Consider the following 15,349-nt stretch of genomic DNA (forward strand, 5'->3'; position numbering starts at 1 on the left):
ATATACCACTTCTTCTTTATCCATTCATCTGTTGATGGACATCTAGGTTCTTTCCATAGTTTGGCTATTGTAGACATTGCTGCTATAAACATTCGGGGGCACGTGCCCCTTCGGATCACTATGTTTGTATCTTTAGGGTAAATACCCAGTAGTGCAATTGCTGGGTCATAGGGTAGTTCTATTTTCAACATTTTGAGGAACCTCATGCTGTTTTCCAGAGTGGTTGCACCAGCTTGCATTCCCACCAACGGTGTAGGAGGGTTCCCCTTTCTCTGAATCCTCGCCAGCATTTCTTTGTGTCTTCCTCAATTTCTTTCAAGAGTACTTCTTAGTTTTCTGAGTATAGATTCTTTGCCTCTTTGGTTAGGTTTATTCCTAGGTATCTTATGGTTTTGGGTGCAATTGTAAATGGGATTGACTCCTTAATTTTTCTTTCTTCTGTCTTATTGTTGGTGTAGAGAAATGCAACTGATTTTTGTGCATTGACTTTATATCCTGACACTTTAATGAATTCCTGTACAAGTTCTAGCAGATTTGGAGTGGAGTCTTTTGGGTTTTCTACATACAGTATCATATCATCTGCAAAGAGTGATAGTTGGACTTCTTCTTTGCCGATTTGGATGCCTTTAATTTCTTTTTGTTGTCTGATTGCTGAGGCTAGGACTTCTAGTACTGTGTTAAATAGCAGTCATGATAATGGACATCCCTGCCGTGTTCCTGACCTTAGCGGAAAAGCTTTCAGTTTTTCTCCATTGAGAATGATATTTGCGGTGGGTTTTTCATAGATGGCTTTGATAATATTGAGGTATGTGCCCTCTATCCCTACACTTTGAAGAGTTTTGATCAGGAAGGGATGCTGTACTTATTCAAATGCTTTTTTAGCATGTATTGAGAGTATCATATGGTTCTTGATCTTTCTTTTATTAATGTATTGTGTCACATTGATTGATTTGTGGATGTTGAATCAACCTTGCAGCCCTGGAATAAATCCCACTTGGTCATGGTTAATAATCCTTTTAATGTACTGTTGGATTCTATTGGCTAGTATTTTCATGAGAATTTTCACATTTGTGTTCATCAAGGATATTGGTCTATAATTCTCTTTTTTGATAGGATTCTTGTCTCGTTTTGGGATCAGGGTGATGCTGGCCTCATAAAATGAGTTTGGAAGTTTTCCTTCCATTTCTATTTTTGGAACAGTTTCAGGAGAATAGGAATTAATTCTTCTTTAAACGTTTGATAGAATTCCCCTGGGAAGCTGTCTGGCCCTGTGCTTCTGTTTGTTTGGAGATTTCTGATGACTGCTTCAATCTCCTTACTGGTTACAGGTCTGTTCAGGTTTTCTATTTCTTCCTGGTTCAGTTGTGGTAGTTTATATGTCTCTAGGAATGCATCCATTTCTTCCAGATTGTCAAATTTGTTGGCGTAGAGTTGCTCATAGTGTGTTCTTATAATTGTTTGTATTTCTTTGGTGTTGGTTGTGATCTCTCCTCTTTCATTCATGATTTTATTTATTTGGGTACTTTCTCTTTTCTTTTTGATAAGTCTGGCCAGGAGTTTATCAATCTTATTAATTCTTTCAAAGAACCAGCTCCTAGTTTCGTTGATTTGTTCTATTGTTCTTTTGCTTTCTGTTTCATTGATTTCTGCTCTGATCTTTATGGTTTGTCTTATTCTGCTGGGTTTAGGCTTTCTTTCTTGTTCTTTCTCCAGCTTCTTTAGGTGTAGGATTAGGCTGTGTATTTGAGACCTTGTTTCTTGAGAAATGCTTGTATCGCTATATATTTTCCTCTCAGGACTGCCTTTGCTGTGTCTCACGGATTTTGAACCATTGTGTTTTCATTATCATTTGCTTCCAAGAATTTTTTTAGTTCTTCTTTAATTTCCTGGTTGAAGCATTCATTCGGTAGAAGGATGCTCTTTTGTCTCCATGTATTTGGGTTCTTTCTAAATTTCTTGTTGTGATTGATTTCTAGCTTCAGAGCATTGTGGTCTGAAAATGTGCAGGGAATGATCCCAATCTTTTGGTACCGGTTGAGACCTGATTTATGACCCAGGATGTGATCTATTCTGGAGAAGGTTCCATGTGCACTAGAGAAGAATGTGTATTCTATTGCTTTGGGATGGAATGTTCTGAATATATCTGTGATGTCCATCTGGTCCAGTGTGTCATTTAAGGCCTTTATTTCCTTGTTGATCTTTTGCTTCGATGATCTGTCCATTTCAGTGAGGGTGGTGTTAAAGTCCCCTACTATTATTATATTATTGTCAATGTGTTTCTTTGATTTTGTTATTAATTGGTTGATATGGTTGGCTGTTCCCACGTTAGGGGCATAGATATTTAAAATTGTTAGATCTTCTTGTTGGACAGACCCTTTGAGTATGATATAGTGTCCTTCCTCATCTCTTATTACATTCTTTAGCTTAAAATCTTATTTATCTGACATAAGGATTGCCACCCCAGCTTTCTTCTGATGTCCAATAGCACGGTAAATTGTTTTCCACCTCCTCACTTTAAATCTGGAGATGTCTTCAGGTCTAAAATGAGTTTCTTGTAGGCAGGATATTGATTTTTTTTATCCATTCTGATACCCTGTGTCATTTGATTGGGGCATTTAGCCAGTTTACATTCAGGGTAACTACTGAGAGATATGAATTTAATGCCATTGTATTGCCTGTAAGGTGACTGTTCTGTATATTGTCTCTGTACCTTTCTGATCTACTACTTTTAGGCTCTCTCTTTGCTTAGAGGACCCCTTTCAATATTTCCTGTAGAGCTGATTTGGTGTTTGCAAATTCTTCCCGTTTTTGTTTGTCCTGGAAGTTTTTTATTTCTCCTTCTATTTTCAATGATGGCCTAGCTGGATATAGTATTCTTGGCTGCATGTTTTTCTCACTTAGTGCTCTGAATATATCATGCCAGTTCTTTCTGGTCTGTCAGGTGTCTGTGGATAAGCCCACTGCCAATGTAATATTTTTACCATTGTATGTTATAGACTTCTTTTCCGGAGCTGCTTTCAGGATTTTCTCTTTGTCGCTAAGACTTGTAAATTTTACTATTAGGTGACAGGGTGTGGACCTATTCCTACTGATTTTGAGGGGGGTTGTCTACCTCCTGGATTTTGATGATTCTTCCATTTGCCATATTAGGGACATTCTCTGCAATAATTCTCTCGAATATACCTTCTGCTCCCCTCTCTCTTTCTTCTTCTAGAATCCCAATTATTCTAATGTTGTTTTGACTTATGGTGTCACTTATCTCTCGATCTCCTCTCGTGGTCCAGTAGTTGTTTGTCCCTCTTTTGCTCAGCTTCTTTATTCTCTGTCATTTGGTCTTCTATATCACTAATTCTTTCTTCTGCCTCATTTATCCTAGCCGTAAGAGCCCCCATTTTTTATTGCACCTCATTAATAGCTTTTTTAATTTCAACTTGGTTAGATTTTAGTTCTTTTATTTCTCCAGAAAGGGCTTTTGTCTCTCCAGAGAGGTTTCTCTAATATCTTCCATGACTTTTTTGAGCACAGCTAGAACCTTGAGAATCATCATTCTGAACTCTAGGTCTGACATATTACCAATGCCTGTATTGATTAGGTCCCTAGCCTTCGGTACTGCCTCTTGTTCCTTTTTTTTTTGTGGTGAGTTTTTCCACCTTGTCATTTTGTCCAGATAAGAATATGTGAAGGAGCAAATAAAATACTAAAAGGGTGGCAAATACCCCAGGAAAATGTGCTTTAACCAAATCAGAAGAGACCCCAAATCGTGGGGGGCGCGGCGGGGAGAGAAAGTGCATAAAAAGAAGTTCAGGAAAAAAAAGCAACTAAAAAAAGAAAAGAAGTAAAGAAAAATAAAAACATACAATATATTTGTATATTAGACTAGTGACTAGAACAGGGTCACCCACTTAATTTTGGGAATATTTTGTTCTTTTAGAAGAAACTACCTCTCAAAATTTTAAAGTATGAAAAACATATATAAGGGTAAACACAATGAAGGTATGGAATATGCATATAAAGATGAAAAAAATTTGTTTTTAATTTCTAAAAAAATAGTTGATAAAGTAAGTTGGTTGGGAGAATAAAGAAAAAGAAAGTGGAGAGAATTTGCTTGGGCTGGAGACTAGAACAAGCCCAGAGCTAGATTTAGGGTATACTTTGATCTATTAAACCAAGTTGTACCCCAAATTTTTTAGATGTAAAAACCCTATGTGTATACAAAAAATAAAGTTAGATACAATGAAGGATCAAATATGACTATAAGAATGAAGGTTCAAAAAAGATTATTATTTTTTTATGGAAGGTATTGTTAAGATAAACTAGTTAAAAAATGTTAAAAGAGGAAAGTTTAAAAGTTTAAAAAAATTTAGCAGAAGAAAAGAAATAAAATTTAAAAAATTAATTAACTGCAAGACTAAAGAATCATGGGGAGAAAGCCATGAATTCCATGGTTTGCTTTCTCTTCCTCTGGAATTCTGCTGTTCTCCTTGGTATGTGAGCTTGGTTTTGGCTGGATTTCTTGTTGATCTGGGAGAGACTCCTGTTGTAGTGATTCTCAAGTGTCTTTGCCTGAGGTGGAATTACACCACCCTTATGAGGGGCCAGGCTAAGTAATCCCCTTGGGTTGGCTTTCAGGAGCTTTTGTTTCCTGAACGCTTTCCGGAAGATGGGAATGAAAATGGCGGCCTCCCAATCTCTGGCCCGTAGGAGCCGAGAGCTCAGGGCCCACTCCTCATTGCGCTCTCAGAGAAAAGCACTCAATCACTCCCATCTCCCTGGCCTCTGGCCGCGCTCCGGGCTCACCCAGCCTCTGACCAAGCGTCTCTGTCTCTGGCATACAGCTCAGCCTGCAGTCTCTGAACTGCATAGATCCCTGAGCTCTTCCAGGGGGTGTCTCCCTGGATCTTTTGGGGACCCCACTCACAGAGCAGTGGCCTGCACCACGGATTACGGTTCAAGGTAACCCTGAGTTGAGAGCTCACTCCTTGGCTCTGTCTCTCTAGCCAGCTTCCCCGCTGTAATACCTGCAACCTCTGCGACACTCAGACACACCCGATCCTTCTGTGACCCTACATGGGCTTCACCCCGGTTTAGCCTCTGGAGTGATGTCCCTCTGTGGAGCAGACTTTTAAAAGTCCTGATTTTGGGGGCACCTGGGTGGCTCAGTGGGTTAAAGCCTCTACCTTCGGCTCGGGTCATGATCCCAGAGTCCTGGGATCGAGCCCCGCGTCGGGCTCTCTGCTCAGCAGGGAGCCTGCTTCCTCCTCTCTCTCTGTCTGCCTCTCTGCCTACTTGTGATCTCTATCAAATAAATAAATAAAATATTAAAAAAATAAAAAAAATAAAAGTCCTGATTTTGTGCTCTGTTGTTCCACTGCTTGCCGGGAGCTGGCCCCTCCCCCTGCGCTCTATCTTCCCGTCATGTTGGATTCACTTCTCCACCAGTCCTACCTTTCAGAAAGTGGTTGATTTTCTGTTTCTAGAATTGTTACTCTTCTTCTCTTCAGTCTCCTGTTGGATATTTAGGTGTTCACAATGGTTTGATACTCTATCAAACTCCTGCTACCTGATGTCGTCTCAGCCTGCTACTTCTCCACCATCTTGACTCCTCCCCCTCTTTCAATACTTTAAATATGGCATCTTACTCCCTTCTGGCCTCCATTGTTTCCAAGGAGAAATCAGATGGTAATCTTATTCTTACATGTGAAGTTGCTTATTTTTTCCTGCCTCTTTTTGAAGATTTTATTTATTTATTTGACAGGAGATCACAAGTATGCAGAGAGTCAGGCAGAGAGAGGGGGGAATCAGGCTTCCTGCTGAGCCGAGAGCCCGATGCGGGGCTCGATCCCAGGACCGTGAGGCCATGACCTGAGCCAAAGGCAGAGGCTTTAACCCACTGAGCCACCCAGGCACCCCTATTTTTTCCTGCTTTTAAGATGTTTCATTTGTCTTTGGTTTTGTCCGTTTGAATATAATGTGTCTGATTGTGGATATCCTTTAGTTTATGCCATGTGTAGTTTATTGAGCTTCCTGGATGTTTAGATTCATGTCTTTTAACAAATTTGTGGAGTTTTCAGTCATGATTTCTTCAAAAATTCTTTGTTCGCCCTTTTTCTGCTCTCTTTCTGAACTCCCATTGTGCATATGATATTTTATTTGTTAGTGCACTACAAGTCTCATGGGCTTTGTTCATTTTTCTGTCACTTTCTCAATTTGCTCTTCAGACTGAATAATTTAAGTCAACCTGTCTTCATATTCACCAGTTCCTTCTTTTGCCTGCTCAGATGTGCTGTTGGATTCCTCTAGTACATTTTTCCGTTCATGATTCTCCTTTTCATCCCCAGATTATCTATTTGGTTCCTTTCTCTGTTTTGTATCTCTTCATTTATATATACTATTTTCATTCTTCTGATCCTTTTATTTTTTTTATATGCTGCCACCTCCTGACAGCCCAGGGGAGAAGAATGAGGCACAAACAAGTCAGCTGCAAGAGAATGGGAGCAGGGAGTGACAGTAGAATAAAGACTGTCACCCCGAACAACTTCTCAGTCTCACATTTATTAGAAAGTGAGTAACAACCAGCAAAGAAGCTGTAGTAGATTGCACATTGACCATGAGTCTTGTAGATATGTTAGAAGAAAGGCAAAATATGTCTGGTCACATAGCACATGACCTATAGTGGGCAAGCCCAAACTAAAGGATTGTCTGACTAACTGCTGATGCTCTCAGGGGAAGGGGAGCTAATGGAAAAATGAAGCAGGTGGCATTCCGGCCTGAGCAAGCCGGGCATCCCCAACTGGTTGACTTCAAGGATGCATACTGTTCTGTCCCCCAGAGGCCTGTTGCCAGTGCATGTTTTTCTTAAGGCTATACCTGAGCATCTTAGTAGCTCGTATAATTTCTCATAGGTTATATTTTAAGCAGTACATTATTCTGAGGGACAGTTATAATACACAGTTTCTTCTAGCTCTTTGAGCATCTTTAAGACAGTGCATTTAAAGTCTTTGTCTGGTAAATTATTGGCTGGGCTTCCTGAACAGTTTCTATTAATTTTTTTCCCATTAATAAGCTATACTGTTTTGTTTCTTTGTATGCCTTGTAATTTTAAAAAAGATGTTATTTATTTATTTGACAGTGAGAGACACAGCAAGAGAGGGAACGTAAGCAGTGGGTGTGGGAGAAGGAGAAACAGGCTGAGCAGGGAGCCCAAGAGGGGCTCGATCCCAGGACCCTGGGATCATGACCTGAGCTGAAGGCAGACGCTTAAAGACTGAGCCACCCAGGCCCCCCTGCCCTGTAATTTTTTGTTGTTGAAAAACATATATTTAGAATATTATAAAGTAGAACTCTAGAAATTAGATTCTCTATCTCTTTAGGGTTTGTTTTTGCTACCTGTTGTAAGTTGGTTTTGTTTGCTTCTTTAGTGATTTTTCTAGATTAAAGAATGTTTTCTTTGTTATATGTGGTCTCTAAAGTCTTTGTTTCTTAACCTTGTCATAAGTCAGTTGTTTGGTAAAGGCTTCATGAGTGTCTGGAGTGAGAAATAGAGAAGAAGAAAAATATACTTTCCCAGCCTTTGCAGATTAGCTCTGTGTTGGTGCAGTCCTTTACTCTTTCTACTCTTTCCATCCAGTTTACAACTTTGCTTTAGTCTTTCCCTACTTTTTAAATGCCTGAGGGCCAGTTAGAAGTGAAAGCTTAAGGTCGTCTCTGGCCTTTTCTGAGCATGCATTCCACCCTGCATGTGTGTACCCTTCTTAATTCCATGGTACACAGAGTAGCTTTTAAACACATATTCTCCTACCCGTTTTGTTGATCTCTTCATTCCCATCCTTTTTATTCTGTTAGTTGCCTGTCTCAAGTGTTGTCTTTTGCCCCAAGCTGCCTATAAATGCTTTCATCAGAGGCCACCCAAGAAGGTGCCTCAGACCTAGGAATGCACTGAGTCAGATATACAGGGAGGCCTTTGTTTTGGTCTTTGAAGGAGCTGTAAGACCATCAAGACTCACAACCACAATTCTTTGATAATAAGGTCTGTATTGCTACTTCTGGCATTTGTGAAACCACACCAGGATATTCTCACAGCCCCTTCTGATCTTGGATGTGAAGAATGGTAAGAGAAAATTTAAAATGCCACAACATTCCCTTACCAAAAAGCAACAACTCCTTTCTTCACTAACTGTACCCTCTTGATTGTTGTACATTTTTTTATTAAATTACAGAATTCTGTAAAAACATTCTAACAGTCTTTGCCACTTCATTTATAACTTCTTGATGAAATAGAAAACCCTGGAATTCCCTACTCTACCATTTTTAGTGACCAACAGTGACCATTTTGAGATCTAAAAAGATCCAGGAAATAATTCTCCTCAGAAGCTAGAAATCCTTCAAAAAGATTCAAAGGAAATGAAAAAATAAGGCAAATAAGGCAAAAAACCCAGAAAGAATATTTCCTGGAAACCACGTTTCTGAATAAGTAAAAGTTACCCATTTAAGCCTGTGTGAATGCCTATGTCAAAAATGGTATTTTCTTTCTTTTTTTTTTTTTAAAGATTTTATTTATTTATTTGACAGAGAGAGATCACAAGTAGGCAGAGAGGCAGGCAGAGAGAGAGAGAGAGAGGGAAGCAGGCTCCCTGCTGAGCAGAGAGCCCAATGCGGGACTCGATCCCAGGACCCTGAGATCATGACCTGAGCCGAAGGCAGCGGCTTAACCCACTGAGCCACCCAGGCGCCCCAATAATGGTATTTTCATATCTAAAATAGTTTTGTAAGTCTCCCACATGCAAAACAGTTAAATATATCACACCTGACTACTAAGATAACAAACCAAACATTTAAAATAACTCCAATAGTTCTTATACCTAGCTGATAATCAGAATCACCTATTGAATTTTTAAAGTACAAATTCCTGTAACTTCACACAGAGATTTGTTGTATGAAGAGGACCCTATAATCTATATTTTTCTTAGTTCCCTATGTGGGTATTGAAATTATCCAAATTTGAAGATAGCTGCCTAACCAAGTAAAAGGATGGCTGGTATGAATAACTTTTTCTGAGGAGTAAAAGAAATCTGGTGTGACTCGCTTGCTCTCAACAAGCAGAACATGAGAAATATGTCTAGGTTCTACATTTTAAATTCTTTTCTCTGTCTAAAGTCTAAGAAACATGAAATGGAAAAAGTAGGTATCAAATATATTCACTTTGACATTGAATACATTATTTTAAAACCATAATTTGAAACTCTGGGATTGGTATAATAAACAATATTTTTAAATAAGACTTTTTTTTAATCCTAAACTATTCTGAAACCTAGCTTTACTGAAAGGGTTATCTTTCTCAGAAAAATAATAAAGAGCTGACAATAATTAAGTACTTATTATATACCAGACATCCAAGTACTTTACACATATTTTGTCATTTACTTCCTATAACAACCTTATAACATATATAATTTTATCTTCATTTTACAGGTGAGGAAACTGAGGCCCAGAGAGATTAAATAATTTTTTGAGGGCCACAGAACAAGTAAGTGGCAGAGCCACATTATTAGTACATGCCAAAGTAAATGTCATACATCACTACAATAAACTCACCTCCCAAATGAGTCATTAAGTAAAAGAGAACTTCATATTGTGAGTGAACATTCATCTCAATAGACTCAATTTTCAACCTTCCCACTTTTCTTTTACAAGTCCTTTTGAGCTTTACTATCTAATTTGGAAGGTACTAGCCACATGTGGCTATTAAACACTTGAAAATGGCATCTGAATTAAGATGTGCTGAAGTATAATGTATACCCCAGCTTTCAAAAGTTTGAATGTAAAATGTTAATGCTTTTATGTGCATAACATGTTGAAATGATGTTTTTGATATATTGGACTAAATAAAATATTAAAGTTAACTTCACTTGGTTTTTTTCAATGTTTGAAATGTTCTTGTTAGAACAATAAACTATGTGGCTTGTATTATATTTTTATTGGTCATCACCATTGTGGAATTTCTTCCATGTCCTTCCTGCTATGTTTGCTGACTATCTCCATCTAGCCTCAAATTAGGATTACTCTAACATTCCCATTTTGGGAACCCTATAATATGCATCTACTGAAAGGAAGTTATGAGGTATGCTTTGTTTTTAATACTAATTATCTGTGATGAACTGTCCTTACATGTACTCCACATTTCCATACCTTCTCTCCACACCTAGTTGCAAAGAACCAGTAATTAGGTGAAAGAAAAAAGGAGAACAGTACAAAAATTTATTTGATAATTCCAAATACTTCCCAGTAGTGAGCTAAAATTTGAAGGAAAAAAGCAGGTATATAATTACATATATCACCACATCACTATACAGTCATGCATAGCAACTTACCCCTAGAATGACTAAGTGTACACTTATCCAAGAGATTCATGATAAAAGATTAATTTTGTAAAATTTTATAATGATTTTTGTAACATTTTCATTTTATTTATTATTCTTAAACAGCTTTATTAAAGGATAGACTACATGCCATAAAACCCACCCATTGCAGGTATGTAGTTCAGTGATTTTCATAAATGTATAGTGTTGTATAACCATCACCTGGTATAGTTATAAAACATTTCTATCACCTCCCCAAAGTTTCTTCATGCCCATTTGCAGTACCTCACTTTTTCAGCCCTAGGCAACTACTGATTTGCTTTCTCTTTTTTTTTTTTTAATTTTTAAATTTTTTAATAAACACATAATGTATTATTAGCCCCAGGGGTACAGGTCTGTGAATTGCCAGGTTTTACACACTTCATAGCACTCACCATAGCACATACCCTCCCCAATGTCCATAACTCCATCACCCTCTCCCGAACCCTGTCCCCCGGGCCACCCTGAGTTTGTTTTGTGAGATTGAGTCTCTTATGGTTTGTCTCCCTCCTGATCCCATCTTGTTTCATTTATTCTTTTCCTACCCCCCACATTGCATCTCCACTTCCTCATATCAGGGAGATCATATGACAGTTGTCTTTCTCTGATTGACTTATTTCACTAAGCATAAAACCCTCTAGTTCCATCCACATCTTCGCAAATGGCAAGATTTCATTGTTTTCTCTTTCTAAAACTTACCTTTTCTAGGCAGTTGTACAAATGGAATTGTACAATATATACAGTCTTCTTTATCTGGCTTCTTCACTGTACATATTTTTGAGTTTCATCCATGTTATAGCATTCTATTAGAGTTCTTCAAAGAAACAAGACCAATAAAATATGTATAATGATATAGAAAGGGATTTATTACAAAGGCTTAGCTTATATGATTACTAAGGTTAAGTCCCATGATCTACCTTCTGAAAGCTGGAGGCCCAGGAAAGCCAGTGGTGTAATTTCACTACAAAGCTGAAGGCCTGAGAACCAGGGGGAACCAATGGTGTAAGTTTTAGTCCAAGTCCAAAGGCCTGAGAACCAGGAATACCAATGTCTGATTACAAAAGAAGATAGAGGTTTGAGGTCATTCAGACAACAAATTTGCCTTACTTCTACAATTTTGTTCTGTTCAGGCCCTCAAAGGATTGAATGATGCTCATGCCAAATTGGTGAGGGTAATCTTTACTGTCTGCTGCTTTAAATGCTAATCTATTCCAGAAATACCCTCACTGACACACCCAGAAATAATGTTCTATCAGCTATCTGGGCATCCCTTAGCCTAGTCAAGTTGACACATAATATTAAACATCACAAGCAATAATATTTTCATTTTAAATATGACTGACGTATTCTTAGTCTCTTCCTTTAATAGTGAAAAAGGCAATATTACAAAGATCACTAGAGGAAAGGCAGAACTTCCAAGATAAGTGCCCAGTATTTTATAATAAAGGCCCTTATTTTTTTCTTCAGAAGTATGTAACTTCCAGCAGGGAATTTTGCAAGAAAATATTTTTTCCCTTAGGTTTATTGAATCCTTACAGATTCTAGGAATATAACAAACTTTAAAAGTCAAGTCCACTGTCTAACTAATATGTAAATGTCCTCTACAACATTTCGAAGTGTGTGTAATGGGAAACTCAGTCCTTTCCAATGCTGCCAATCCATTATTGTCAGTCATCACTGTTATCGTCATCATCAGAATCATGATTTTTTTTTCTTATATTGAACTAAAATGTGTTGACCTGTAGCTTTTAACCATTGATTCTATTTCTGGCCACTGTTCTTGATTGTATGAACCAATCCCACTTGCACCATGACAGACATAAAATTACTTAAAGAAAGCTGTTCTCCACCTGGAAACTTCACTGGTTTCCACTCATTTTTCTGTATACACATTGTCTTGTTCCAACATCTTCAAAGTGCTGAATGATTGCCTTCCCTCACCGACAAGTACTACAGCAAGTGGTCAAGCAAATGGTAGTTAGGACCTTCACTTTTCACTTACCAGTGATCAGCCATAGAGATTGAAAGCGATATACGAAACAGCAGTTTGTCAACCACTCTTTAAGATTGGTCTGCAAGCAGCTCTGCTCTCCCCCACTCCATTTTAAGGATATGTTATTAACCCAGTTCAGAGCCTAGTTAAGCTGATTCAGTCATGCAACATGTCTGTGCAAAATCATGCATCCTAGGTTGATCCAACAAGGCTTCTTGTTTCCATTTCCATTTGCATTGTCAAAGTAGAGCATGTGCTTCTTTCAATCATTCTTAACCAGGATTTTTTAAACTGGAAAGGGATAAAAAGTTAGTATCCATCTCTAGGCAGGTATATTATAAAAAAGAGGACATTACCTGGTCATATTTTTGCACTAACAGAATAGAATAGTTTTTTAAAATGACATATAATGCATTATTTGTTTCAGGGTTACAGGTCTGGGATTCATTAGTCTTACACAATTCACAGCACTCACCATAGCACATACCCTCTCCAGTGTCCATCACCCAGCCACCCCATCCCTCCCAACCCCCTTCCCTCCAGCAACCCTCGGTTTGTTTCCTAAGATTAAGAGTTTCTTATGGTTTGTCTCCCTCTCTGGTTTTTTCTTATTTCATTTTTCCCTCCCTTCCCCTCTTGTTTCTCAAATTCCACATATCAGTGAGATCATATGATAATTGTCTTTCTCTGACTGAATTATTTTGCTTAGCATAATAGCTTCTAGTTCCAGCCACATTGCAAATGGCAAGATTTCAAATTTTTGATGGCTGCATAATATTCCATTGTGTATATATATCACATCTTCTTTATCCATTCATGTATTAATGGACCTCTAGGCTCTTTCCATAGTGTGGCTCTTGTGGACATTGCTTCTATAAACATTAGTGTGCAGGTGTGCCTTCAGATCACTACATTTGTATCTTTAGGGTAAATACCCAGTAGGGCAAAATTGCTGGGTCATACGGTAGCTCTATTTTCAATTTTTTGAGGAACGTCCATACTGTTTTCCAGAGTGGCTGCACCACCTTGCATTCCTACCAACAGTGTAGGAAGGTTCCCCTTTCTCCGCATCCTCACCAACACATGTCATTTCCTGACTTGTTAATTTTAGCCATTCTGAGTGGTGTGAGGTGGTATCTCACTGTGGTTTTCATTTGCCTTTCCCTGATGCCAAGTGATGTTGAGCACTTTTTCATGTGTCTGTTGGCCATTTGGTGTCCTCTTTGCAGAAATGTCTGTTCATATCTTCTACCCATTTCTTGATTGGATTGTTTTTTCCTTGGATATTGAGTTTGATAAGATCTTTATAGATTTTGGATACTAGCCCTTTATCTGATATGTCATTTGCAAATGTCTTCTCCCATTCTGTCAGTTGTCTTTTGGTTTTGTTGACTGTTTCCTTTGCTGTGCAAAAGCTTTTGATCTTGATGAAGTCCCAAGAGTTCATTTTTGTCCTTGCTTCTCTTGCCTTTGGTGGTTTCTAAGAAAAAGTTGCTGCAGCTGAAGTTAAAGAGGTTGATGCCTGTGTTCTCCTCAAGGATTTTGATGGATTCCTGTCTCACACTGAGGTCTTTTATCCCCAAATAGAGTAGTTTTAACAAAGTTCATGAAAAACAACCTGAGGGTTTTGAAGGGTCAGGGGTGGGAGGTTGGGGCAACCTGAGGGTTTTGAAGGGTCAGGGGTGGAAGGTTGGGGGAACAGGTGGTGGGTAACGGGGAGGGCATGTTTTGCATGGAGCACTGGGTGTTGTGCAAAAAGAATGAATACTGTTACGCTGAAAAAATAAATAAAATGGAAAAAAAAAAGTTCATTCAAATGATTATTAAAAGGATAAATTTTAAGACTCAACAAAAGTAGACCTGGAAATGAAGAGAAAGAGGAAGGATAACTGATGAATGACTTGAGGAAATAGCCCCTAGAATATAGTATTGCTCTCTGTTTGGATTTTTCCCCCATTTTTTCTGACCATAAGTGTTTATTTTTGTGTATGAAAACCATGTGTTTTTTTTTAAAGCTTTTATTTATTTACTTGACAGAAAGAGATCACAAGTAGGCAGAGAGGCAGGCAGAGAGAGAGAGGGAAGCAGGCCCCCTGTTGAGCAGAGAGCCTGATGTGGGACTCGATCCCAGGACCCTGAGATCATGACCTGAGCCGAAGGCAGCGGCTTAACCCACTGAGCCACCCAGGCGCCCCAAAACCATGTGTTTTTTTAATTAAAAAATTTTTTTCTCTTCTAAAGAGAGTGCACATGCAAGTGGTGGGGGAGGGGCAGAGGAAGAGACAGAGAGATAATCCCAAACAGGCTCTCTACACCCAGTGCAAAGCTCAATTCAGGGCAGGATCCCAGGATGCTGAGATCATGACCTGATCCAAAATCAAGAATCAGATGCTTAACCAAGTGATCCACCCCAGCTCCCCTGAAAACCATCTTAATTGAATAATTTCTCAAGACTGAAAGCCATGCCTTATAGTTTCACTTTGCCTTAACACTTAGTATAAATGCTCACAGATGGTGGTGACTAAAGACAGGCCTCACTTTGCTCAAATGACATTCTGAGCAAAAATTATGTATATATCACATAAGGCAGTAAAGAATGATTGGAGAAGATATAGATACAGTTCATTCAAAAAGCCTTGGAGGCTGGAATCTAGTCCCAGCTCTACCATTAATTTGCTCTGTGACCTTGGACAAATTATTTGATTCAACTCTAGTCCTTTTTTTCCGATCTGAAAGATGAGACAGATAAGCCAGGTAGTTGCTAAAGTTTCTTCCAGTTCTGATACTCTACAAAATCACAGTTCAAATATAATAGGAAGTGTTAATATTTATTTTATCCTTGCCTTGCACTAGGTAGTATGTTAAACAGCAGTTACATGCATTAATTCATTTGAATCTCAAGTAACCTTGTAAGGTAGGTACTATTAGGGAAGTTAAGGAACCTGCCGAAGGTCACAAAATA

General features: G+C 38.5%; 1 protein-coding gene across 1 annotated transcript in view; it reads left to right on the forward strand.

The window, feature by feature from the left end:
- ZDHHC15 (zinc finger DHHC-type palmitoyltransferase 15) overlaps positions 1 to 15,349 on the forward strand; it is a 197,836-nt gene that overhangs the window by 23,032 nt on the left and 159,455 nt on the right. The window lies entirely within an intron of this gene.

Source organism: Meles meles, chromosome X (genome assembly GCF_922984935.1).
Source record: "Meles meles chromosome X, mMelMel3.1 paternal haplotype, whole genome shotgun sequence".
NCBI lineage: Eukaryota > Metazoa > Chordata > Mammalia > Carnivora > Mustelidae > Meles > Meles meles.